Source organism: Lemur catta, chromosome 20 (genome assembly GCF_020740605.2).
Source record: "Lemur catta isolate mLemCat1 chromosome 20, mLemCat1.pri, whole genome shotgun sequence".
Taxonomy (NCBI): domain Eukaryota; kingdom Metazoa; phylum Chordata; class Mammalia; order Primates; family Lemuridae; genus Lemur; species Lemur catta.
Window position 1 is genome coordinate 7104315 of NC_059147.1, and position 27714 is coordinate 7132028.

The 27714-nt window shown below is 48.8% G+C and overlaps 1 long non-coding RNA gene across 1 annotated transcript; it reads right to left on the minus strand.

Annotated features, from left to right (window-relative positions):
• Positions 1 to 27670, minus strand: LOC123624976. The gene is made up of 5 exons (XR_006730328.1): positions 27491 to 27670; positions 16289 to 16452; positions 3219 to 3278; positions 2669 to 2797; positions 1 to 1553 (listed from the first exon to the last, which is right to left on the minus strand). It is a non-coding gene; the product is annotated as an uncharacterized LOC123624976 (long non-coding RNA).
• Positions 27671 to 27714: the final 44 nt, after the last annotated feature.

Genomic DNA, 27714 nt, shown 5'->3' on the forward strand with positions numbered 1-27714 from the left:
ATGATTATGGAGACTGGTAAGTCCGAAGTCTGCGAAGCTGATGTCCCAGTCCTAACGCCAGAAGCTACGATAGAACCAGGAAGAGCTGATGTCCCGGTCTGCAGGCTGTCAGGCAGCAGAACTTTCTCTCACTTGGCAGAGGGTCAGCCTTGTGTTCTAGTCGGGCCTTTCACTGATGAGACGAGGCCCACCCACATTACGGAGGGCCTGCTTCACTCAGCCTACAGATTTAAATGCCAATCTCATCCAAAAATAGCCTCCCAGAAACACTCAGAATGATGTTTGATCAGATAGCTGGGCACCTTGTGGCCCAGTCAACACATAAAATTAGCCATCGCAGTGGGTAAGAGGTTTTATAAAACATAAAGGTTAAAACCACAAGGATTATTCCACTTCTATGAGGTCCCTAGTGCAGTTGAATTCACAGAGACAAAAAGTGGAACGGTGGATGCCAGGGTTTGGGAGAGGAAGGATTGGCAGTTAGTATTTACTGGGTACAGTGTTTCCATTGGGAACAGTAAAAATGTTCTGGAAATGGGCAGCGGGATGGTTGTCCAGCCACGTGAATGTACGTTTGCCACTGAACAATACATATCAAAATGGTTAAAATGGTAAACTTTATGTTATGTACATTTTACCAAAATAATTTTTAAAAAACAAACAAAAAATTAACATAAATACTATTTAGGCAATGGAGTTATTAGTTGTTTTAAAATGAATTAATAAATATTTTTATAATGTTTTAGTTAAAAAAAAAACAAGGCTTCTTTCAGTTATCTGTTGTTTGCCTAACAAACCACACCAAAACCTCGTAGCTCAAAGCAATGACCAGTCGTCACTATTGCTATTCTGCTCTCCTTTGGCATCTCCCACGCAGGTGCAGCCACCTAAGCCGACTTCTCTCCCACGCCTGGCACGTGGCGGGCAGCGAGACCGGCAGGCTGGGCCTTCTCTGCGTCTCCGCGTGGTCTGCCCCCAGGGCCACTTCGGACTTCTTCACCTGGTGGTCAGACCCCAAGAGAAAGGGCTACGTATGAGACAGCCAAAGTGGAGGCTGCCAGCCCGCTTACATCTGGGCCTGGACCTGTCATCATGTCCCTTCTATCCTAGTCTAGTGGCACCAGCCCACCTTCAAGGGGCAGGAAACTAACCCCCACCTCTCAGAGGGGAAAATGAGAAGAATCTGTGGCCACCTTAATCCACCGTGAGGCACCTGAACAATGACAGCAAGCACAGAATGCAAGAGTGTTCTTCCTGGACTTTCATTTCTAGTCATCATCTCCTGGCTGAGCAAATCCTTGCTTGAATAGGGTTTCAAAGCAGAGACCGCACGCAAAGAGCTCGTTTGCAAAGGTTCAGTTTATGGAACATCTGTTCAATGCTAGAACTCTGCAGAAATTCATCTCAACTTTCCAGGATGACTCAGAAGCTGCGGCACCCTGGGAAGGCCCGGGTCGCCCCCAGGAGCATCCATTATCATTTCACTGGTCCTGCACCCAGGGCTGGTTGACAGGATGCCAAAGAGATAAACCGCTTTTACTGTAATTCGCACTCTGGGAAAAAAAAAAGGAATTTACTAAGCAAATTAAGAGGGTGAAGAAAGTTGCAGGGGGTGACATTTAGCCCACTCAAGGCACCAAACTTTTCAAGCACTTTAGAAGCCTGATTTACATACAATTACAGGAATGCTTCATTTTTCCACCCCTGTCAGAGGAGGAGCAGCTTCATAGAAGTGAATTTTTCGATAATGGCTGCTTTTCCCCTAGAGGCACCGAGCCATTTTCACCAGACTGGACAGAAGGCTTTGCCAAATGTGTGGTAAGCAGCCTTGGGCCTCCGAGTGAGCACCCAGCAAAACGCTCCACCCTTCTCTGATGAGCCCAAAGGCACGTCATTCAGGTCCCTAAAACAATGGCTCTGGAATCACCTGAACACCAAATGGCTGTCTTCACGCATTCAAAGTACATCGACTGCCCTCCTTCCTCCTGCCTGCTGCTGCTGTTGTTCTAACTTCAGGTGCAAGGAGTCGCAGGCACGAAGTTGGGACAGCCCACTCCTAGGTAAGCGCCATTGTTTTCATCGTTCTCTTCTGTTTAATTTTTTTTTTTCTTCCTAATCCCCTGGCCCACACCTCACCTCTCCTTTTCTCCCCTGGTCCCACAGTTGCTATTTATTCTTTCATGCACACATCCTAGTAAAATGCAGTGTGTTTTCCCGTGTCTGTGTTGTACATTAATGTAAATGGTGTTGTGCTATAGAAATCTTCGTTCCCTACTTTTTTCCTAAACTTCACGTCTTTCAGATGGACCTGTCCTGCTTCTAAAGCTGCTTTGCATTTCGTGTCTATCCAAGCACTTTCCCTTGGGATTGCTTTAGGAACGGACAACCAGGTCACCCCCCCACTCCCCATCTCAGCAACTAGGCTGCAATGAGCATCCTTGCATACCTAGAAGATTCCTCTGGGGGTGGGCCCAGGGCTGAGACAGCAAGATTCCAGGGTCTACACATCCCAGTTGCACACACGCAACCAGATGACTCTCCAGGTGGCTGTGTCAGTCCCTGTGCCACCAGCAGGTCACGAGTGGTGACCCACATCATCACTGACACTTGGTATTATTCCACTTTTGTGGCTTTGTGGTCAATCTGATGTGTATAAAACGGTACCTACTTGTTTTACTTTCTGTCTCACTGATGGTGAGGGGGTTGGGCCTCTCTCCTCAGGCCTGGTAGGCATCCTGGATTGCTGAGTCATTGTTCCTCCCAGTCTGTCACCTGCAGTCAGTTGTCTGCAATGTTCCTTAGCAAACCAAATGCTTAACGTAGTAAACACGCTCCTTCCCATGTTTTGTAGCCCTTTTCTCTCCCCTGCTAATCTCACCTTTTAACCCCTCTCCATATATTTTTTTCCCAGTCTGCCCCCTACACCTCCTGACCCCACCTCCCAGCACAGTTCCCACACCTGGGTCTTATTCCGGCTTGCTTTCTGTCGGGCATGTCCTTTTCCCAGGCAAACGCCTACCAAGCCCTAAAGCCAAATTCAAGTCTTTCCTAAAACCCCAAAGGAAACTTGTCTTTTACTCCCAGTTTGCCCGAGCACCGTGCTTGCCTTTGTATTTACTTCACTTCATTCCGTCCTCTCCTCAAATTAGTCATTGTGATCCCCGCCTTCCCCTTGAAGATGAAAGGCCGCCTGACGGTGGAGTTTGAGCTCTACCTACCTTTCCATTCCTGGGGGAAGCAGCACAGGGGCAGGCAGGTAACGAGTAATCAGTAGGTGCCTATCAAACAAATGAAATCAATTTAAGAAAAAAGTTTACAGCCTGGAAGGTGAGCCATCTCTGGCCAGCATTCACGCAGTCTGTAGAAACAGGCTGACACTGAAGACAACTTCAACGTCAAGCCCAGCGAGAATCGTTTTGAAACAAGCAACAGCACAGAAGGGGTTCATTCAGCAAGGCCAAGGCTCCAGACTGACCTGGTCTCTATGGGACAGATCTCCTCCATGTGAGTGGAAAAAATGGGGAACAGGGAAGATCCCAAGTCTTTCCTCCTGGGGTAAAGATGTCTGATCATTCCATTCTGCCGTGGTGCACCTGTTGTGTTCCGGTTGTCTCCCACTGCATGACAACCCACCACAGAATAGCTCTTAAGAGCAACGACAATGACTTGTTATTCTCTCTCACATACTTGGGGTTTGATTTGGCTCAGCTGGGAAGTTCTTACATGCGAGGTGGGTGGGCAGGTGGGTACGTGGTGCAGTCAGACTGTAGCAAGAGCGGGAATTATCTTGCAAGCCTGCCCAGGTTCAAGGACAGGGGAAATAGACTCTATATCTTGATGCAAAATGGCAAAATTTGGAAAGAGCATGTGGGACCTCAAATATTACTAAGGCCATTTTTGGAAAATACCACCTGCCCACACTTTGCGTCTTCCTAAGCCAAAACCCAGGCTGCAGGTTTGACAACGCTCATCTCGGAAAGCCTCGGTCACCTGCTCTGTACAGCGAGCAGGCTGGGTCAGGCTGGTGGATTTCAAATTTAATTATAGTAACTTTTGCCTAATAAAATCTTTTTCTGAAACTTAACATATAAAGCAGGTAACAAGGAAGCTGTTATCTTGAAATAAAGACAACACAAAGCCCTGTCCACCTGGCCTCCCCTTTCTACCCTGACGTCTAAGCTCCCTTCCGGCTGGAGCCTTCGCTGCTCCGACAATTGCAAACCCTCAAGTTAGAGCTCAGGGACAGGTCCTGGGATCCTCCCTGGCTCTCCAACTTCTGCCTGAAGATCCAGAAACGCTCCTTCTCTCTCCGCTCCCATTACCCAGCCTGCAGCTGATTGATCCAACCTAACAGAGACAGATTGGCAAAGTCACCCTCACAGTAGGTGTGTGAGAGTAATGGTACCCAGGGGGGACAGGTGAGCAAAAAGGGAACAAACCCAGGCAATTTTCAGACATCTCCACTGTCCATTACTTTGTTCACTTAAATAAACAAATAACCCCCAGGCAATCAGCAGCCAGAACCTCGGCAGCTGCAGGAATGATTTCCTTTCATTAGACACAAAGACTAATCGATGCCCCTTAATCGCACCGCCACACGCCCAAACAGCACAAGCAAATCCCCAGCCAGCCTCTACTTCTTGGCATCTACTTGACACAGGGTGGAGGAGAAATGCCCATTTCTACCCGGCTAAAGGACTGAACGGCAATAACCGAGAGAGGAGACCGGTCCCACCCGACACGGCGGGGGCTTCCTGCTGGTAGAGGTAGCAGATGCAGCCTTGTATGCCTGAGATGCCAGCAAAAGCGAAGTGCGAAAGGGCTGTCAGGAGCTGAGTGCGGTCAGCATCTCCGTGCCGGGCCAGCTGCCCGGGGCCAGCATCTCCCATGCCCGGGGCCAGCTGCCCGGGGTCAGCATCTCCGTGCCGGGCCAGCTGCCCGGGGCCAGCATCTCCGTGCCGGGCCAGCTGCCCGGGGCCAGCAGGGTGGCTCTTGAAGAAGTGCCAGGTCCACCCAGAAGCAGTCCCCACACCAACCTCTATGGTCCACTCTGACCCTTGAATGTGTCCAGGGACTGCTGCTAGCAAGACTCTGGGCACATCCCTCCTTTTCCCAGTGAATGGATCACTTTGGGACAGGGACCACGCTGACCCCTCGGCCAGATAACCGGGCAGTGACCTGTCCTAAGCGGCCAGAAACCACCTTCTCTCTCTCACTCTGGCTGTGCTCCCAACTCCAACATCCTTCCCCATGGGCCCATCCTAAAGTTAGTTTTGGGTAAAATTTTAGGGGTCGCATATTCCCAGACCTACTCCAGCCCTGCCTTATGGGGCACTGCTGCCAGCTCTGGTCACGAACTCAGGGAGCACCTCAGCGGCAGAGCTGGCGTCCGTTCCAGCGACGTCCCAGGAAAAAGCCCCACAGACAACGCTGTCTTGTCTGCCGCGGCAAGATTCAGTAAATCTCAGATTCCTGTCTTTTTCTTTGTACCATCATGATTTTGGCCCTCCTCCACATTTTATGTAATATTTTTCATAGAATCAAATCACTCTGTAGGAAAAAAGAGATCATATTTATTTTAAAGAAAACTTTTTATCACTGCCCAAACTGGAAATCCAATATCGCACGCCATAAATAGACTATGACTATAAAAAGTAAGCACAATGGGAGTTCATGGTGGATTAAACACAGACATTTTCCTCTGCTCATTCCTGAAACCCTCATAAAATGACAGTTAAGGAATAAAAAAGAAAAAGGCATAAACCCACAGGACCAAAAAGAACCGAAGAGGAGCAGAGAGGAAATGACAGATGTCAACAAAATTTGGGGGGGGGGGTGGCTCATGAGAAAATGGATTAAGATTAATTGACATCCAGGCCTGCGGAAAGGGAGCACAGAATTGAGCTGTTCTGAGCAACGGTTCACTGAAAGTCTCCAGCCAGCTAAGAGTTCAGGTAGGGCTGAAACCAGAAGGATTGATGGAAAGTCCGAATTAGAAACTGACAGAACCCTAGATTCCCTCTCCCCCCATCCTCAGCCAGGGACCACTTCTTCCCATTCCCAGAAAAAGCTGATATAATAAGATCAGTCCTTCCATCATCAAAGGAATTTTATGACGCATATTGTCAAAGTTGAAACTGCAACTAACAATAGTAATAAATCGTCAGTGTTTTCCTACCTGGGGATCGCACTGTCCTTAGGCCGTGGGACGTTGGCCTGAGTGCACTAAAATGGTAAGGCCCAAAGGGACATTGGTGGCCACTGCAGCTTCTGGCAAACTCAGATAAGAAAAAATATTACATCCTTGGAATGGAGCATAAAACTGTAAAAAGAAACACCCAGACAACAAGAAAAAGCTAAAAACAGATGGAGGAGAGTAGATCAAGGATAAGAAAATGAATGGGTTGTTTCAGGTTTGCCATCTGAATAGTAGATATTCTGGAGACACAGAAATAGAATATACAGAGGAGAGGAAATGATTAAAGAAATAATACAAGAATATTTCCCGGAAACTAAAGACTTTGCTGTTCTGCTTGAAAGGGCTCACCAAGTACCTAACTGAACGAATGAACAACCAGCCACACCAAGGGAGATCAGCATGAAATTTCAGAACAGCAGGAATAGAGAGAAAAGCCCAAAATCTTCCAGAGAGAAAACGACAATCAAAATAAAACAACAACATCAAAAATCCAGGTCTCGTATGTAAGAAATTAGGAATGAATCAATGAACTTTTCCTTAGCAACTCTGAAAGCCAGTGGAAGAGTGGCTCTAAAATTTGGAGAGAAAACTACCTCAAGTCTTGAATTTTATACACAGCCAAACTATCAATTCCACGTAATGGAGTAATAGACACTTTTTTTTAAGGTATGTAAGGTGTCAAAACTTTGCTTCCAAAATACCTTTTCTCAGTAATATATCACAGGATATGCTCCACCAAAACAAAGAAGTAAATCAAGAAAAACAAAGACATGAGACCCTGGGCGCAGGAGCTGTGGCACAGGGCAGCAGCAGAGGGAAGTCCCTGGTGGTAGCCGTGCAGTGGGCAGAGGCGGCCTCAAGATCAGATGGGGCTGTAGGATGCACAGCTCCAGGAGAGATGCCCCAGGAAAAATGGAGCTGATGGGTTAACTGATGGGGCTGGCCAGGTATAAAATTGGATTGAAGGCCTTTGTATAGAGCTCATGGAGGGTGTGGGAAGAGTCACCCCCATGGTCAAAGAAAGCCAAGCAAAAGGAATCAGGGGCAGGAACGAATGACATCCTGAGACACTACTCAGCGAAGCTGGAAATAGTCTTTACCCACTCATCATAATGAATCACTACATCTGGATTTAATCATAAAAAAATACAACAAAACTATGGTGGGGAGCTGGAGGGAGGGGAGATATATGTGAGGAAGATATGACCATTCATTTATATTTGGAAATTAATAATATCTACCTGTTGCATGAAGAAAATCAGGAAGTAGTGGCATAGGCACACAGATGGAAAAAAATCAGAAGAAACAGCTCTAAGAATGGACAGTGGTTGCTGAGGGAATTGGTGGGCCGAGCCCAGGGGCTGCGGTTCAGCATGAGTCTTGCACTGTCCAGCTGGGCATTAAACAACGGTTATGTATATTTTGATACAGTATTTTAAAGAAATTAAAAATAAATACGATGAACACAAAACAATTTGATTGAATTTTCACTGGATATTGTTGCCTGTTCAAAGCTTTGAGCCTGAGGCCTAATTTCTACTTAAAAAGGAGATTAGAGGTGGGGCATGGTGGCTCATGCTTATAATCCCAGCACTTTGGGAGGCCAAGGCAGGAGGATCGCTTGAGGCAGGAATTCAAGACCAGCCTGGGCAACATAGCGAGACCCCCATCTCCACAAAAAACAGAAAAATTAGCTGGGCATGGTGGCACATGCCTGTAGTCCCAGCTACTGGGGAGGCTGAGGCAGGAGGATTGCTTGAGCCCAGGAGTTTGAGGCTGCAGTGAGCTATGATGATGCCACGGCACTCCAGACTGGGCAACAGAGTGAGAAATCTCAGGGCACAAACTGTCTGCTGATGCTTTCCCTGAAGAATGGAGGGGTCTTTGGAGAGGTTCCTGCAATAAACAATCCAACCACCCGGCTGAGCAGGACAGCCTTGGAAGACGGGGGAATAGACGGTCACGTTACTGTGGACAGCCAGGAGTGGCTGGCTCCTCAGGGCCCAGGCCGAGTGTGGGGGGATGTGGGTTGGGATCTTAAAGACAATGAATGAAGAATCATTGACCAGTGTTAATGAATGCCACCTCTGTATTTATCTATACTCACGGTACCTTGGTCTACGTTTTGGGATAAAATGAGTATTAAACAGCGTTACTATCAGGGAAAGCTAATTACACTCTGATAATGATTAGACCTCAAAACCTGAGGACCTGAACCTTGGTGACCTTTGTCTTCGTTCAGCAATTCAGAAACAGCAGGAGAGAGAGGCCCAGCCTCAGGCAGCACAGAGGTGACGAGGAGCTGTAGGAACCAGGCCAGTCCCCACCTCGGCTGGGCAGCAAAAGCTGTTTTGGGCACTTTTTTTTTTTCCATTTCAAGTTTCCACTGTCTTGGGAATTGAAGGCGTTTTAGCTTCTTTTTACATAGACAAACAGTTTTAAATCTGCTAAAAGATTTTGAATAATACACAATGGAAGGCAACGGCCACACACACCTTTGCTGCTTGCCACTTAATGTGTTCTAGGATGTTTCCCCTCAATTTCCCTGGCCCAGCCCTGATGGGAGAAACGGGGACACCAGGCCACCAGGGTGCCAGCAAACCACCTGATTTGGGGTCTGTGTCCGCGTCTACACGGCTTCCTGAGAGCTGCCAGCCCCAGCGCTCGTGCACCTGCTGTTGAAGTTTCCTCTCTCCTGGAAGGAGCGTGCTGAATCATATTCTTTTCTCACACATATAAAGTTTGTTTCCTGATGAAAACAGAACTGAACTGGGTTATTTATTCTCAGAAACAATCTGTGAGCAAAAATCTTCAGCCCACACCTGTTGAGGCAAACCTCCCTCCTCCAGCGCTCCTGGGAGCAGCCGCCAGGGCTGGGCCATCCTTCCTCTCACTTGCCCGTATTTCAGGCATCTGGATAAAGGCACGAGTCCGGGGGATTTGGAGACCAACTCAAAAAATCAGTAAGGCAGGAGCCTGCTCGAAAAGAGCCCGCAGAGTTAGCTTCCCAGCCACCATCCTGGGCTTGCAAATGGCTTTTTCTCAAAGAAACAGCAAGACCAGGCCCTCAGGCTGCGGTGCAGCGCCGGCTGCAACTTCCATCAGACTCCAGCTGATGGGAGACGGTTTCAAAGTCAAACCCACTCAGAAAGATCTGGGCGTGGGCCGTCGGCGGCAGCTCTCTGATGCCATCAGCTATTGCCTTGGCAAAGCGAAACAACAGCAACAAACCCGCAAAGCAAGCAAACCAAAGGAAAACCCTCACTTTATTTAATTTTTTAAATCCTTGATTTAAAAACAAAGTCAGGTTTAGTTTCAAAGCTAGTCTGGGGACAGAAGCAGAGCTTCGGGCAGCCTTCCTGCCCCTCCCCTGAAAGCCCCAGCAGGGCGGTGACGGCCCCCTCACCTCCCCCGGCCCCGCCCCTCCCTGCCCATTCCACCCAGCACAAGACAGGAGATTTGTTACCGCTGATGTGTGGCCCGTCCTTATGAAGGGGGCTTTTCATTAACAAAGTAGTGAGTGGTGTCATCTTCCCCTGAGTCGGAATCATTCACTATTAGCACAATGTGTTATTATTGTATTTTTAATTGAAATGTAAATTCTGGGAACACTCTGACCCAATTTACTCCCAGGGAAAAAAGGGCAAAATTCTCATTTTCAGGGCTCTAGAAATGCAAGTTAGTGTTATTAATGATTAAGCTCTTTTTCCTTCCCCCCCCCGCTGCGGGGCGGGGGCCCGGAATGGGGACCTTCTTATCCAGGCAGAATAGTAACATTACCCCATCCTCGGGGCACATTTGATCTCGAGGTAGATGACTGGGTGGGAAGCTCGCGTATTCCCCCCGTTCCTGGGGTTCACACCTGGACCGGAGTGTGTAGATGCGGTTTCAGGTTTTAAATGACTACGATGATTGACGTGTGATTAAACGATTGATTTGGTGAGGAGATTATTGTCCCGTCTGTTTCAAAGAAACTCTCTTTGTAAAAACAGAACCGAATGGAGACAGGATGATTCAGAGGTTGATTCAGACTTTGCCCACAAACATTGTACACTCACGCCCCTTTGGCTGATGTTTCTAGAACTTACACTAGAATTCAAAGGGCAGTGCGGATTTGCAGCATTGACCCTCCTTGCACAGAGAGAAGAGAGCACTCACTCCACCTCCACCGACAAATATTTACTGAGCACCTACTAAGCGCCAGGCACGAGGAGAGGGATAGGTAAGCAAAGATGAATATTTTATAAGCACCTCTACCTTCCTATACGATGCAAAAGTACAAAAAGTTCATCTGGCCCAGAATCCTACTGTGTCTCTCACCAGTGCCATTAATTCCACGTATGTACTATGTGACACAGAAATGAATGGTCACAGCCTCTGCTCAGAGTTAGTGCAAGAGACAGATGACAAGTCCAGCCCAATGAGACAGGGTCATAGACCACGGTCCTCAACCAGGGGTAGCTTTGCACTGCCCCCACCCCACAAGGAGCATTTGGCAGTGTCTGGAGATGGCACAACTGGGGAGAGTTGCTGCTGGCATCCAGCGGGTAGAGGCCAGGGATGCTGCTAACCCTCTGTCTTACGAGGCACAGGACAGTCTCAGAACAGCAGAGAATGATGCGACCCAAATGCTGATAGTGCTGAGGTGGAGAAACCCTGTTATAGGCAGAGAATTGTCTACAGAATTCACTACGGAGGCAGAAGTAGGGGAAAGGGGTGGCCCACAGCTAATGATGTGGGCAGACCTTGCAGAAGACGGGGGCTTGGAGCACAGCAATGTCACACCCTCCATGGAACCCACAGTGTCACTTCTGGGTCACCACTAAATAAAGCCAGAAGAGCGAGGTCTCTAGAAGCCACCGACCTTCTCTCACTTGTCAATTTAGATATGCAAAGTCTCCTGATAGGAATCCCCTAATCTAATCCATCATTTTATAGACGGGAAGGTTAAGGCCTTGTTAAGGGAACAGACTGTATGATCACCTAGCAACCTCTTGGTTAACGAAGGAGGGTAAAGTCCCCCATTGGAGAGGAGCAGACCCCCTCCCTTTCCCCAAAGGTGAGGGACAGCACTGTCCCATGCTGCCCAGTGGGGTCACACTCATAAGGCAGAAGGGACCAACTCCAGCAGCCCTCTCAATCCAGACTTGCCTGTCAGCTGAAGCCCAGGCTGTGGGGAAGAGGAGACCCTATTTGCTCAAGCTTTTCAGGTCACTCTTAAGTTATTTGTGGCTTCCTCTGAGCAAAATGAAAATAAATGCAAGTTAGGAGAGAAATGGTTGGTGAACCTCAGTAGCAGACGGGGACTCTGGGACTTCAAGGCTTCAGGTAGGCGCCACGCTCAGCCCAGCAAAAGCAAGCGGAACGTCACCGCCTGTTATTGGACCATCCCCAGGTCAGATCTTTGGGGGGGTGTGGTTTTCTTTTTAAAGAAACTTGGGATTTTGCTCCATCTGCTCATAGTCCACAGGCCAAGTGCTCGGGCAGGAGGAGCCGAGACTCACATGGGTGGGGGATGGGGCCATGGAAGAGTCAGCCCCTCCATGGTTTCCACCCTCTCGGAGCCTGCGACTCTGCCACGGTGTGTCCACCGACCAGGAGTCAGGGCTCGGGTGCCAACACGTCTGCCTGGTGTGGGGACCACCATTCGGTCAGCCGCCCTGTGACAAGGCTGATCCTCTGAACTCGGAGCAGACACCGCAGGGTCCCTTCCAGGCCTGCATTCCCAATCAGCTGTCTCCTTCCATGAGGGTCAAGAGCAAGGTCCCCATTTCCACAGACACAGAGGGCGAAGCAGAAAGCCCAGAACTTTCTCTGTGGGGCAGACTCCACTCATCAGTAAGTCAGCCGGCAACAGACCCACCCCGGGCCGGGAAGCGGATGTGAGAGGAGCGCAGTTGTCCTACCAGCCGGACTTTATCATCCGGCTTCGCAAGGCACCCGTATATCACATCCCTGGTGGGCAGCAATGACAAAATGACCCCCGAGAAGTTGTGCTGCAAGAGTCCAGGGCAGAGACAGAGCCCTGGGTGTGGAGTGGTCAGAGAGGACTCTCAGTTCCTTCAAAAGTCTCTGAAAAGGACGGGCGGGATTCCCTGGGCCCTGCCCCTGGGGACATTCTCTGGGAGATAGAAAAGCCAGGAGGAGCTTTCAGTCCCTTTGGGAGAGGGAAGTTCTCGAGAGTCCAGACCATCTACCCACGCACGTCCCAGGCACGTCACTGATGGGTCCTTATGCACCCCAAACCCAACACCTCCTAGTCCGAATTCTTCGTGTCTCTCCCAAGCCTGTGGCCCTTTCCAAATAACTGTCCCAGAGAGTGACACCACGGTCTACCCTGCCGCCAAACCAGAAATGGGGAAGTCATCTTAGAGTCCTCCACCTCCCTAATCCACTCATCCCTGGCAGCCAACCCCCCCTCCTTAGCATCTCTGCTCCTTCCTATGTCCCCGTAAGATCTCCACCCACTGCGGATGCCTTAGCTCGGGTTCCTCGGGCTCCTTGCCCGTTCGCCCTGTCAGTGTCCTGACTTATCTTCCCACTTCCAGCCTGGATGTCTTCCAGTAAATCCCTCCCCGAAGGAGCTTTCTAAAAGGCCAAGCAGAACATAAAAGTAACTGGTGTTTATTTAGCATTTACTATGTGCCTGGCTCTGGCACTCAGTCATCTCCCTTATCTCCTTTTGTCCTTGCAGCTACCCTCTGAGATGGTTATTACTTGACAATAAGGACTTGGAAGCTTAGGGAGGTGAGAGACACATAAGGTGACACAGCTCTTAAGTGAGAGTTGAGTCCTGGACCTCTACGCTCGAGGCCACACTCGCAGCTAGAAGCTCTGTGCTTCCTCAGCTATACGCTCCATGCTTAAAATTCCTCCCTGGAGGCCCAGTGCCTTCTGGATGGAAGTCCAACTTGCCCAGCCTGCCGGTCTCATTTCCTAGTAGTCCTCACCCCTCCACCTTCACCCAACCCTGCACCATGTCTCACTGCCATGCACTGACTAATCTAAACCTCTGAAACTAACCAACCAAGCTTCCAAAGAAACAGGTCATCCTTGAAAGCAAGCCCCCTCCAACTTCCTGTTGCCACCTGCTCTTCAAGATATCGTGCAAACACTTCTTGCTCTAGGAAGTCTTCTCGGGTTAAACGTGCTGCCTTGGTGCCACCACGGCCCCCCAGGTCTCTGTCCCAGGAATTACACTCTACTGCAGTCGTCTTTATGCATTTGGCTAAACTAGACTGTGAGTTTCCTGGGAGCAGGAGCCATATCTTTGTTTTCTTTGTCCCAGCACAGTGTCAGCATAGGGTAGGTGCTTGATAAATAGTTGTTGGGCAGATATATGAAACAGGTTCTTAAAGCATTGAGCATTAGAATGTGGGTTACATTGAAGGCCAAGACGCTCAGCAGCAGAGAGAAAGAAAAAAGCGAAAAGGAGGTTGCGGGGTGGGGAGATGAAGGTAGAAATATACATGGTGGAATAAGTGGACTGAATATTCGTGTCTGCCCAAAATTCACATGTTGTGATCCTACACCCCAAGGTGATGGTAAGAGGAGGTAAGACTTTGGGAGGTGATTAGGTCACAAGAATGGAGTCCTTATGAATAAGGTTAGAGCCCTTATAAAAGAGACCCCAGAGGGCTTCCCTCTGCCATGTGAGGACACAGAGAAGGCTTCATCCGTGAGAGGAATTGGGCCCTCACAGGACACCGAACCTACTGGAGCCGTGACCTTGAACTTTCCAATCTCCAGAACTGTGAGAAATCAATTTCTGTTGTTAAGCCACCCAGGACGCGGTACTTGGCTATAGCCCAAACAGACTGAAACGGCATTCCTCCAGTTTTACTATAATAGTGGAGACATTCACCTGGAATCAGGCCTTGGGGATGGTATATTCCAGAGGCTACAAAGAGACAGTGAAACCCCAGGGACAAAGGACACTGGAACTGCCATAATTCGAAGCCTGGCATCTTAATCACATTCTATCCAGGGCGTGTGGCCATCCCACACAGCATTCAGTAGAGGACGTGAGTTTTATTGTAATCGTGCCGTGGGGAGTCACTCAGAATGTACAGTCTTTTGATATCCCAGCTCTGCCATGGATTAGCTGTGTGACCTCAGGAATGTTCCTTAACCTCTCTGTACCTCGGCATCCTTGTTACCAAATAGAGATAATACAACCATCAACCTTTTGCATTTCTGTGACTATAAAATCAAATAAAACTTCTCAAGCAAAGATTCACAAAACAGTAGCTAATATTGTGGTGATACACATAATATCCTTGCAGGTAGTGACAAATTTAGAGAATGATTTTTTGTCTAAGCATTTCATAGCACCCCTTCTGATTAGCAGAGCCCTCCAGGGTGGGAAGTCATGGAATTATAAGTGCGAGAAGCTGCGTCTGCTGACGAATCCACAAACCAGGAATGAAACCCCACCACGCGGTAGTGAAGACCGGCGTGTGTCCTCTTGCGTTCCTGCTGTGCAGGCTCGGGAGTGACCCGACCGGCCATCTCGGGGAGAGTGCAGCCCGACACTAAGTAACTCGGGATTAAAAGACTATCGATAGTTTGTGACAGGAGCTTCCTGAGAAACGCATCCTTGTCAAACAGCAGCAATCATTAAATATATGAGGATCAGTCAGTGTAATCAGTTCTTTTCATATGGATTGATTGGGTTAGCAAAGTAACCCAGCCAGGAGACGACTGACATTTCTGCATCCTTTTCAGACAAGCTGGGGAGGGGCAGGGCAGGCAGACGTGCACAGGGAACCGCCCCCGCCCTGCCCCATGGGCAGTCTCCACCTGTGTCTTGCTTGCAGCAATATAGACGGGGGCCACGGTCTGGGGTTCAAAGGCACAGGCAAGGAGGCTGATGCACAAGCGGTTCCTCCCCGAGTCCCGACAAGCCCGAAAGCAATTCCCCCTCTGTCTCCTTCCACTCCCCACCAAGACCGACTTGCTGAAATCACAGATTGCAAGTGGGAAGAGGCCACTGGGCCCTGAAAGCTCGTGGTCCTGAAAAGCCCCCTCCACCCAGCTGCACAGAAAAGGGAACCAGAAGTCAGTGTTAGCTAGAAACAGACAGCGGGGGTCTGGCAGGCCGAAGAAAGGTTCCTCCACCGGAACATTTCTGTGAAAGATGAAGGGCGATGGGGCTTCCCGGAGAAAAGCTTGGGGGGGTGGGCGGAGAGAGGTCAGAGGGCTCCCAGGCAAGGCTCCACCCCTCCTATCAACCTCCTCCCATCACTGCCACCTGGAGTAGGGTACAAAACTTTACTCCTTGGGGTACAACCTACCTATGGCTTCTACACTACCCAGATTTCTCACGGCTGGAGAGAACGTGGTAAAACACACGACTTTTGAGCCACGTCCCCTGGCCCACCCAATTTCAGCACTGGGGTGGTAGACAGTTCCACACCCAGTGCGGGTGGCATCTCTTCCTACCCAAGGCAACCTTCCACCAGTGGGGTGGGAGCCTACAGCCAATCCCAGGCTCATCCCGCAGGAGGGACTCAGACAATCTTTGGTGCTATAGAGGCCCAGGTACCCATGGCAGTAACCAACTCAATTTTTTTTTTTTTTTGGCTTTCCCTCCTTCCCTTTTACATTCTCCCTTCCCCCTCACTTTTGCTTCCCAGGGTCACCTCTCAAATAAAATGCCTGTACCCTTGTCTTAGGTTCTGCTTTTTTTTTTTTTTTTGGTGGGACCCAAACTAAGCTGCGTGGGAGGCTAAGGACCAGGAGCCCTTCCAGGGCCGCACACTTTGGAGCCAGTAGACGCCAGGCTCGCCACAGACCAAACCAGGGTGCTGCTGTGCCGCCGAGATGCCCCACACAGCCGGTCTCTAGGGATGGCTCATTGGCACAAGCATGGCTCTGGGCGTAGGACATTCCCATTTGAGCCTCACGACCGTGCCAGGGGGCAGGACAGGGAACCGTCCTTGTCTCCCGAGTGGCAAAACGGGATGCATTCTCACAAGTTCTGTGAAATAGTTTTGATTGAATCTTTAATGAAGTTATCCAACGTAATATATTCTAGCTTGGCATTTTCCCATTCTTTTATATCAAGAAATCCTTGCAGTAACCCACCTTTGGAGCATGTGGAAGTGACACATTTTGTTTCATCTTTTTCCAGCCCAGCCTTTCTGAAAGCATAGCATACTGTAGGCGATACAGGGACACACCACTTCACAACCTTGAATCACACAGTGAGAACATTATTCCTTTTTCCATTTTCTTCCAATCCTGCAAAGCTAAGCAGAAAGGCTCGATTTAGTGCTGATGTGTCTTTAACTCCTCCCCAAAACTTGGCGATCTCTCTGTTTAACAAAGAGAGAGTGGGCCTCAGATGGGCAACAGTTTCTGGATAGAATTTATGATTTCTTTATTGTCATGGAGTTAATTTTCAAGTTTGCTTACTTTTATAGCCAAGGAGGGTCAAATTCCATTTATGGAAGTGATATAAGCTTTCTCTTTTGAATAAATTTACTAAAGCAAAAACACAGAGTCATTTAAAAATATTAAGTCACTGATCATGGTAAAATTTATGATTGCTGATTGAGAACGCCTGCAGTCTGAGAAATAGTGCTGTAAGCCCCACTCCACTAATGATATCATCCTCTGTTTTCACAGTCAGTGTGTTTGTTTCTTTGTTTGAGACAGAGTATTGCTCTGTTGCCCAGCCTAGCTCACAGCAACCTCAAACTCCTGGGCTCAAGGGATCCTCCTGCCTCAGCCTCCCGAATAGCTGGGGCTACAGGCACGCACCACCATGCGTGGCTAATTTCTCTATTCTTTGTAGACACAGTGTCTTGCTCTTGCTCTGGCTGGTCTTGAACTCCTGGCTTCAAGTGACCCTCCAGCCTCGGCCTCCCAAAGTGCTAGGATTACAGGTGAGATCCACCATGCCCAGCCAATAGTTAGCTCTCTTATTTGATGATTCGAATAGAAAATTTTCCACTGAAAGAAAGCGTTGAATCTGGAAAAGGGTTCCAGAACCGGCTGTGACCTTGACAAGGTCACAACAGTTTCTCCATCTTTAAAACGGGTGGTAGGATGGATAAGACAATCTCTAGTCACCCTTTAGCTCTGATGTTTTCAACAGCTGTGATGTCCTTGCTGCCCAAGTGTGGATGACTCTCAAGTCCTGCTCCTCAGCCCTAACTTCTGCAATGAGCTCAGGGCCTCAAGCACATCATGTCCCAGACTAATGTCACCCTCTCCCCTTGGTCTCTCCGTGTCTCCTTGGCCTTCTCAGCACCCATTCTCCACTGCCGTTCTCTCTGCTCCAGTCTTGGCCTTCACCCGCTCTCCTGGACTGAACCGACAGCTTCCTGCCTGGTCTCCCTGCTTCCCTACTTGCCTTCCCAGATACGAGCCTCACAGATCACCTGGCAGCTAGATCTAAAAGCAAAATCTAGCCATGCTGGGATGATATAATATACAAGCCTCTTACCATAGTCTGCAAGATCTTCTACCATCTGGTCTCCGCTGGAGTCTCCTCTGTTAAAATCTATGACATCTCACCCTGAGCCTGATTCTTCTGACTGACCAATTCCTCCCCATCCCCAAAGAGCCCCCTCAGGCATCACCTGTTCCATGAAGCTTTTCTCGTCGGCTTACCCAGTGCCAGGCCGAGATAGGCACAGCTCACTCTGGAGCTCTTGTGCCTATCTCGTGGCTTTTGATTGTGTCACATGGTCTCATAGATGAGTGTCCATCTTCCCCGCCACACTGCCAGCTCTTTGTGTGCTTAGTGCCCAGCACAGGGACTGGCATACAGTAAGTGTTCAATAAATACGATAAATGAACGAGTGACTTAATTCCTGATTTAGCTCATAACTCTGCAAGTCTACCACTCTTCCCATAGAATTCTTTCAATTCACTCCGTGGTTGTCCTCTTCATACCTTGGCATGTTCTCATATGTTACCTTGTGAGGGCAGGGTTACTTTATCACCTACACCAATAATGCTGTGTCCAGGAGCCTCTACACTTCTGCAGGACAGGGATCACCTCCTCCTTCCCCCACTCTCCCTTTGCTGAGAAAACAGTAGGCGCTCGTGAGCAACTACCGTTGTCCAAAGAGACACAAGCTCTTCATTAACACAAACAGGACATCTTCCAGGCCCCTTACACCCCCTGTTTCTATCTGGCACCTTCTAAGTCAGGCCCCTTTGGCTGCTCCCGAGCCGCTGTCCATCTGCGCTAGAGCACGCCACAGCCCCAGATACAATTATATATGGAAGAAAGAAATTTCTATTTTGGTCTCAAGAAAATTATGTGATTTTGCTTAAGTTCAATTTTAAAACATGGAATATGACCGAACTTAATGTTAGTACTTAGGAAAAATGTTCACGGTAATTACAGATGAGGATACATATATGCAATTTATTTCAAATTTAGTAATACAAAAAAATTCTGGATCCTAACATAACTATTTATAACTTGGCCAGGAGAACTCTGAGAATCCCAGTTATTTCGCCAGAATAGGTTATTCTTCATGTATCTTATTTAAGCAATAATGCATGACAGAGCGGGAATTATGGCATATTAATTCCCACCTAGTGTGCTATTAGGCTAACGCTGATGGCCGAGAGCTGTCAGTGCAACTAGGCATGAATTAATATCTAATAATTCCCCTGCTGAAATGTCTTATTGAGATTATAGCATTTTATTAGTAAAGGTTATTCCTTTAAAAATGTTTTTGTATGCTAATTGGGAAAACGGGTCTCGGCAAGGGAAAAGCTTCCTTGCTTTCTCCAGTAGCCATTTCTGACACTTCTCTTTGATGTTCCCAACACTTCGGCCTTGTTGACACAGAAATATCACCTTTCGGAAGATTTCTCAGAAGCTGGGTGCCGAGGAGACCCTCAGCAATTGAAAATCTGCACGTAACCGCTTGCTTTGGCCAGAAATTCTGTTCTATGGAATTGAAGTGAGCCTTGCAAATGTCAGCTCAGCCCAGCGAGGTGCTAAGAGGGCAAGATGTTGAAGACTCTTCCGACATCAGTGAGGAGGCTGCTGTGGGATAGTGGGGACCAGGCAAGGTCTGAGTCTGAGGGGCAGGGTTCGAATCCTGGATGTAGCACTTACTGGCTGGCAGCAACTCTTGGGCCAAGTCCCTTAACCCTCTCTGGCCCACAGCTTCTTTCTAATACAGCGGGCATTGCTCCGCCTCCCAGGCCTGTTGTACTGCAGAAGCATCCACTCCCTGCTCCTTCTCTCCCCACCTACCTGTTCCTAAACTGAAGCCAAAGTGATCTCTGGAACACACACACCAGGTAAAACTGCGTGGCTGCTCTCCTGCCCTGGTATACAGACTAACAGTCTCATGCTGGCTTCTAAGTCCCCACATACCCTATAGGGATGGAAGCCACCTTCTCGCTGGCTAGATTCCCGCTGCTCTAGCTTCTTTCTGCTGCTCCCACAGGGCTGGCCCCCGTACGAGCCCCTCCCCCACTCTTCCTTCTCATTAGCCTTTCCCTGGTTAACTCTTCTGCAAAGTTCAGGTCCCTGCTAAAACCAGAGAAGCCGGCCCTAAATACACACGGTAGGCATTCTGGATCACCTCCATCTGGGCACACAGAGGGTCACCCCTTCCCACCCTTCTTCACATTAGATGTGGCCATGTGACTCCAATTGGGGATGAAATGTGACCAGAAGTGATGCGTGTTGCCTCCATCAGACTAAAGCACTTTTCTTCCCCTGTGGCTGTGGAAGCAGGACTGCCATGGAGCCCCTCTCAGTCTGTCTTCAGTGAGTATAAGGAGCAGAGGGTCCCTCCTGGCCTGCTAGAGAGAGAAACAAATAGGTCCTGCTAACCCTGAGGACTGGGGCCTATTTGTTACGCAGCAAAACATGACCTAACCTGGCTGATACATCCAACCCTAAGGGTTCCATCCTAACCCTCACACTTGGCTGGGTCTCTCTATAACACCTTGAACTCTTCCCTTCAAATCACTTATCATGATCATAATTAGTTACATGTCATTATTTGCTTAGTGTCTGTTTGTCCCACGGGACTGAAAGCTCCATGAGAGCAATGATAATGCCTGCTTTGCTTATCACTGTATCCCCAGCTCCAATGTGCCTGGCTCATGTTAGATGCTCCGTGATGGTTGTTAAATGGCTGAATGAAAAAAATGAATGATTCAAATAAATGAATAGCAGTATAAATACAGCCACTTAGGAAACATCTCCCAACAAGTGCTTAATGGTTCAACTGAACAAAATCTCTGCTGGGTAAGTGGAAAGACGGCTCCTACCCCCACCCTGAGCAATCGCCCTGTCTCAGTCTCAAACTTGCTGTGTGACCTGGAGCCAGCGTCTTCCCCTACCTGGGATTTGGCTTCCTCCTCTGTCAAATGAAGGTAATCTTTTCTGGGAACCTTCCCTATGTGGGGCTAGGATATAATAAAGTATGTATTCATAAATTAAATGAATTAATTACGCTGAGCAGTGAATTAGCAAATAATGCCACCCCCAATTGTACTTCCCCAGACTGATGGCAGCCGGCATCTCCGGATGTGTCAGTCACCGAATTCTGCAAGGCGCCTCACCCACGCAGCACGGTGACTCCCGCTCAGAGACCTCTTTGGGGCGTCCTGCAGCAATATCCACCATAGGAGGGTCTAGACTGAGGCCAAGGAAAAAAGGCGTTATTTTCCTAGGGAGGCTGGTGAGCGCCCTTCTGATCGGAAATGTGTGCGGTTGCTTCACGCAACACAGAGAAGAGACAGGACTACATCATCGCTCATCCACAGTCTACTGGCAAGAGAGGGGTTCTCCAGTTTACGGAGCTTGGGAAACGTCATTCTTCCCCTCCCCTCCCCCAGATGAAAGAGGCTCTAGGAGAGAGGAACAAACGCAGTTGCCCATGTATTACAAAATCAATGCCCATCCAAGCGGAGGGGCTGTCACTGTCCGCTATGTGGACAAATGTGCCAGAGGAGACACGGCCCAACTCTCCGCCGCTCTGCTTTCCTCTCTGCACAGTTTTTACAGCCATAGTTAGATTCTGAGCAGATCCGAAAGAGCTTCACGAGGGAAGAGCCAAGCTCAAAGGCCTAGGAGCAACTGGGCCCTGAGCAGGGGAAAGGGACGTCCTGTCTCTCAGCCGTGACTTCTCCGTGGAGGTGTGGCCTCAGGAGGGGTGGCCGGCAAGGCAGTGAGGTCAGGTCGCCAATAAATCCTTGGTAGTCTAGCGTGTTCCTGACTTTCCATCTTAGTTTTGGATTCTCATGAGACTTCTGCTTTGCCTGTCTGAAGCTGCCCGTGCCCGTGTCTACTCCTTTTAGCAAATACCAAAGGAATCAAATTTTCTTCCTGGGCGTCGGGGGCAGACAGGAACGTGAGCTTCACTCTCCCTCCTGTCTGACCTCTTGTGGAGAGCTGACTTCTAGCCTATGACCAGGCTGAGGGCTGCAAGTGATGCTTCCAAATGTTCTCTCCACCCTCCGTGGGCGCTCTTCTCCCTGTGTTAGGGAGGATTTGCTTTAATTCCAGTCTCTGTCCAAAGTGCCCACCTCGGCCTCCGCGGATATCAGCCCAGAGGCAGTAAACAAGCTGCAGGCATCGTTTGCAACAGAAACCAGAAGGCCAGAAATCACTGCCTGGCAAACGTGGTCACTTCCTGCTGGCCTTGTCTACCCTCTGTACAAGAGATGTATGTGGTATCTCCTGAAGAAGAAAACTACCTCTTAGCCAGAACGGTGACTTCCCCAAGTGTGTTTGTTCAGGGGGGGCGTCTCTCATGGCTGCATTCTGTGCTGAAAACCATGTGATTGAAAAGATTCTAAAGAGGGTAAACCCATTGTAGAGACTGGATTACTGAGGCAAGTAGAACAGCTAACTGTGATGAAAGGGACTCAGGGCCTCTAGGTTTTATCTGTGGGTTAAAACTAAAACTAGGCTTTCTCTTCTACTCACTAAACCATATCACAAGCCTCAGAACTTCATGCTGCTTGTTAAAATGCATATTCCCAGGCCCCGTACCACGATCCGCCACATCAGGATCTCTGGAGCTGAGACCCTGGAATCTGCAGTCTTAGCAATTTGGAAATCAGGCATCTAGTCTCATGTTTTCTCACACACATTCAGCCAACTGGATTCTGATGAGCCGTGAAATCCAAGAATCTCAGCAATAAAACTAAATTCCTCCCACCTCTCTTTAAAGTTACCTTAAAAGGAGGCAGATTTGAAAGTTGACAAGGGCAGTATCTTAGCGTGGACGAATGGGCTAGTTAGACTGGCCCAGTTGAAACATACAAGTCTTTAAAAGTCCCTTTCTTCCGCATGGCATTTTTCTGGTGCTGGTTGTTGCTGTTGTTAAAATCCTTTCTCCACTCGTGCAAATATCCACCCCAGATATTTGTGAAGCCTTCCAGAGGGATCTGAACTAGATGCCACCAGTTTTGAACCAGCCTCAGAGGAAGGTATCGGGGAGACAATGTCAGGTCTGGTCCTGGGATGCGCACTCTCTCCAGGCCATGAATTTCGATTTCTTCCTCCTGCTGTCTGGAGGTGAAGTTCTGCCCCTGCCCTGGCCCCCTCAGAGGTACACCTCCCCTCTGGTAAGCAGCTGGGCCTTCTTGGCAGCTGCTGCAGATTAGTAAATTACAAGTTCGAGATTAAAAAAGAAATGACTAAAGAATAAAACCTTTAGTCTGGCAATTTGAAGTCAGACTGCCACAATGAACACCTGTTGAGAAAGACCATTATTAGAAGCTGGAGGCTCTGGGTGAAAAGATCACTGGGAATTAATTTTGATTGCCTCCCGAAACTCTGCATAACAAATGATCTCCAATGGGGGTGTCAAGGGACTTGCATTCGAAGGAGGGGGCTAGATTTTGTTTTGAGCAAGGTAATATAAGCTCTGCCAGGGCATTAAAATCCACCATTGGCTGCCCTTGTCCATTTCCCTCTGTTGAAACAGATTGTGCATGCTAAGGTTACCTTGTATTATGCTTCTGGGGAAGAAAAGAGAAACAATTGATATCAAAATCTTTTCAAAAGGTTAGTTGAGAAAGCATGAGGTCAGAGACTCATGACTCCCAAATTGTTAAATCGTTTATTTACGTCTGTGTCTATGTAAATGGAGATTTGGGTGTGTTCTTAGTGATTTAAGCAGCCCTTGTTTTATTTTTTAACCATATATACTACACACACACACACACACACACACACGTATCTATAATTTTTTTTAAGGGAAGACTACAGAGTAAAAGATGTGTTAATAAATGAATTCACTTGCAGTTAGGTGGCCTTTGTACTTTGTAATGTCATCAGAAATAAGAAAACGGCATTTGAGATCACCGGGTACTGAGGAATAGATGGGCGATGGCCAGGGGGGTGGGGGTGGGGGCGGTGGTGGATATACTGAATATTAAGTAGTTTCATTCTTTCCTGAAAAGAAAGAGACTCCAACTAAAATATGCCGGCGTCCTACCTGTCTGTCAGCCCCTGATTAAATCTAAAAGCAGGCATCCCATCTGTTTGCCCAAATGAAAAGTGTAATATTCTACTAACTACTTTCTATTATCACTCGACTTAAGAGTTTCCTGCAAAATGATCCTCAGTTCATTCGAAGTTTATTTGGCACACAAAGGGAAGCTCCAGAAAGCGTTATGCTTTTAAGCTAATAAGCAGCACACCCAGCTGACTCTGTGGCTGAATTCTCAACACTCTAGCCATTAATATAACACGAATTTTCATAGTCCGGACCTCCATTTGTCATGAGGCATACAACCTGGAAACACCCTGAAATCAATGGATAGCTAAGAATATAAACAAAATGACAAAATGTTAATACTTTGTCTCGGGTTAGGATCTTTCTAATAGTGAGAAGATGGAAGCTATGTAACTATTTTGGGTTATGTAATAATATTTCCCCACCAAGTATATGGCTTTACTAAATGAACCATACTTTGCACTTTCAAATGTTGGGGCTTAGCCTCCAAGATCTGAGCATGACACAGGCACGATCGCCCACCTCCAAACCTCCAAAGAGTCAACTCTCACAAAGATGCTTCCAGTACTCTTCCTTTTTTTCTAGGGCATCAAAAAGCTCTGGGAAACCTTGCTGTGAGGGAAGCTTACTTGGGCTGCTTGCAAATGTCCTCTCCCCATAAGCAAACACTTCTAAAAAGAATTCCAATTTCTGCACGATTTGGGAAGTCTTTGGGGGTTCCTTGGAGATATTAGATAATCGAATATAGCTTTCTCCCATTGAAAAAAAAATCTCACATCCAACAGCCTCCTCCAAACTCCCAACACCCCTCGACACACCAGTCAATTTTATGACAAAATTAATCTGCAGCGTGACTTATGGAGCCCCAGAGGGAAGCCGGTAAATATGTAAACATGTTTTTTTTTTTTTCGGTTTCCGTTTCGCATGAATACAAAATAAACTGCGGCCCTCCGCACGCAGGAAAGTTCCTCCTTAAAGTTAATAAAATCTGTCAACTTCCATAAAGGCCCAGAGGAAGGGGGTCCACAGGTGCAGGCGCTCGGGCGGAGGCGCGAGAAGTCGAGGCAGCTAATAAAGAGCCCGGGGCGCTGCGCCTCCTTCCCTGAATTGCCATCAAGCGTTATTAGAGTCATCTGCCGCCTCCGAGGTGCGTCCCCCGCGCTCGCCCCGCAGAAGCGACAATGACATTTGGCTGCGCTGCAGGTGCGGCTGTGTGTGGCCGCGCGGCCTGAGTGGGGCCGCCTTTGTGGCGCTCGGGTCCTTTGATCTGGGCCACAAAGCGCCGCGAAGCTGCAGCCCCCTCTGCCTTCTGCGACCGGGGGGTTGGGGGGGCGGGGAGGGCCGGCGGGGGAGGGGCGAGGAGGGAGGAGCAGAGAGCGGCAGGGAGGGAGGGGGCTCCGGAGGGGGTGATCCATAATATTTATTTTAACAATAGCTTCAAATCTTTTTAAACATCATAAGAACACGGCTCATTAAGCCCACAACAGCCTTGAAATTGTGTTATAAAACCGCAAAACAGAAATCAATACATTTGCTAGAAAGGAGGTAATGAAATATATTGAGTTGCCTGAGAAGTGGTTTGTATGAATCATAATATTATTATGGGCGCATCAATTCCATTTCCAATACTTAAAGTTAACCAGCTAGCGAAGAGCGCCCTGAACCCTCGTTAAACAAGCTCTCCCCGATCATTTGCCAGGCTGGCGCATCCTATAAATAACCCGGGGCGGGGCCGGATCGATGCTGCCCACCCCAGAGCTTCAGCTGCCGCAGCCCTATTGCTTCCCAGCCTGATCAATACGGGCTCACAATGGCCGGGAGAAAGCCGGGGGCAGGCCCCGGAGCTCCAGGCTGGAGCCGCCCAGAGCAACATGGCCAGGTCCACAAAGGGGACTTTGACCAGCTGCTCGGCCCCTGCGAACCAGGACTGCAGCTTCCCTCCCAGCCCTCTGGCGAGCCGGGGTTCCCACTGCTCCCGCCACCCTGGTGTGTGAACAGGAGGACCCAGGCCCCGGGACCCCAGTAACCACCCAAAGCCGGGGGTGAGCTCCAGTTTGTTTTCTCAGTACTTTCTGTTTGCAAATACATGTGGTTTTTCTTTCCGCTGTGCTGTCAGTGATTTAAAACTGGGTGTATCTTTCTCATTCTCCTTCCTGATATATTTTGAAATAGGACAGGATTCTGTAATGTGCAGGAAGCTAAATACTGGGAAGAGATCATGGGTCTGTGGGGCCTAAAGCTTAGGCAATTTGGGAGGAGGATCTCTTAAGGAAAAACCATCTTATTTTTTACAAATTTCATAAAAACATATGAACCCATTGCCAAGGCCCCTCCCAGGCCTTAGAGGGGGCTGGATTGGTGGGGACCCCTGAAGCTAGAGCCTCACAGCTTCTGGGGCAGTCTGACCCAGAGAAAGTCCAGGCCCCCTGGAATTGTTTTGTCCCGGAATTTCCGTGCTGTCTCCACCTTCTGGCATGTGAGCCCCCTAAGGGCTGCAGCTTTGTCTGGCGTTCTTGCCTCCGTGTCCCCAGAGCCCACGCCTGTCACATGATAGGTGTAGGGTGCATGGACAGACCTGGGAGTGGTCTGCCCTGCAGGGCCAGCCAGGGAGCCACAGGGTCATGTCTCAGTGACAGTGGTTTCTCTGAGGCCTTGAGACCGGCAGCCTCTTTGTACAACCTCTGGCTCCACCTGTGGCCTTTGCAGGGTGCACGTGGACTGACTGTTAAATCAAGAAGAGGCAGTCAGCTCCTGCGAGATTCTCACGTGGTCAGTAAAACAGCCCCAGGTAAATATGTATGCACACACATGAGCAAGCCCTAGTCAACTCCTGGAACATTCTCAAGTGGTCAGTAAAACACAGCCACGTGTAAACGAGTATGCACACACATGGGTAAACCCTCACACATGAACACATGCATACACACTAAGCCAGGGCAATGAAGGTGTGACCCCTCAGGTAACCCAAGTGTTACGAAAGACTCTTTCTGCTTCAGTAGATACCAGGAAAGCAGATTGGGAGGACCCAAAACAGTAATTCTTAGCCCAGGGGACATTTGGCAATGTCTCGACTCATTTTTGGTTGTCACTACCTGGAGGGTGGGGAGGAGGTAGAAGCTACGCAGCTGGCATGCAGTGGGCAGACTCAGGGATGCCGCTAAATATCCTGCAATGCACCGGACAGCCCCCACCACAAAGAATTGTCCAGTCCCAAATGACAATGGTGCTGAGGCTGAGGCTGCGCCAAAGCCTTTCTTCTTGCCAGTATTTACAGTGCTGCTGCTCCTGCTTCTACCACAGTGCCTTTGACGTTGTCTCTAGAAGGGGCATGGGCAATGCCAAACCCTGTGCTCCTCTCTTGATATCATGGCTGGGTAACAGGGCCCTTATTCCAGCCTTGACTTGCTAACCACACACAGCCATTGTCCCCAAAGTGCTGCTGCTGCTGCTATAGCTCTGGACCTTTGCCCCAGGGCCACTTGAACACAATCCCTCCCCCAGACCACTCGTGAAGAGGGCTACTCCAGCACACCAGCTAGTCACCGGCTGCTGAGGGCTGGCTGTCCCAGCTCCTGCTTGGCCTCTGAGGTACCTGACTCCATTCATTTCAGAATCTTTGCAGAATCATTTCGATTCTGCAGTATAATACAGGAATTAGACACGGAATGTGCCTATACTTCAGGATCTAAAAGCTGGGTAAAAATAATTTTTCCAGCACTAGGCTTTTTCCCCGATCTTGTTCTTATTTCCCCACGCCTTCTCCCCTCTTCCCTTCCCCCACTGCCTGCCATCTCATACTTATCCCAGAACTGATCATTCCTACCATCTTGGCCAGTTGCAGCTACAGAGCAAGTTTCCACTTTCACTGGCGAGGAGAGATCCGTGGTCACCTGAAACAGCACACACATGATTCTCTTTGTTTGGAGAGAGGAGTGCCATTCCTGCTGCATAATCCCAATTATGCACAATTAGCTGACTCAGGCCAGTGCTGGCCACTTATTGACCAGACAGATGGTCACCCGGGCTATGATTTTGTCATTGCAGAAC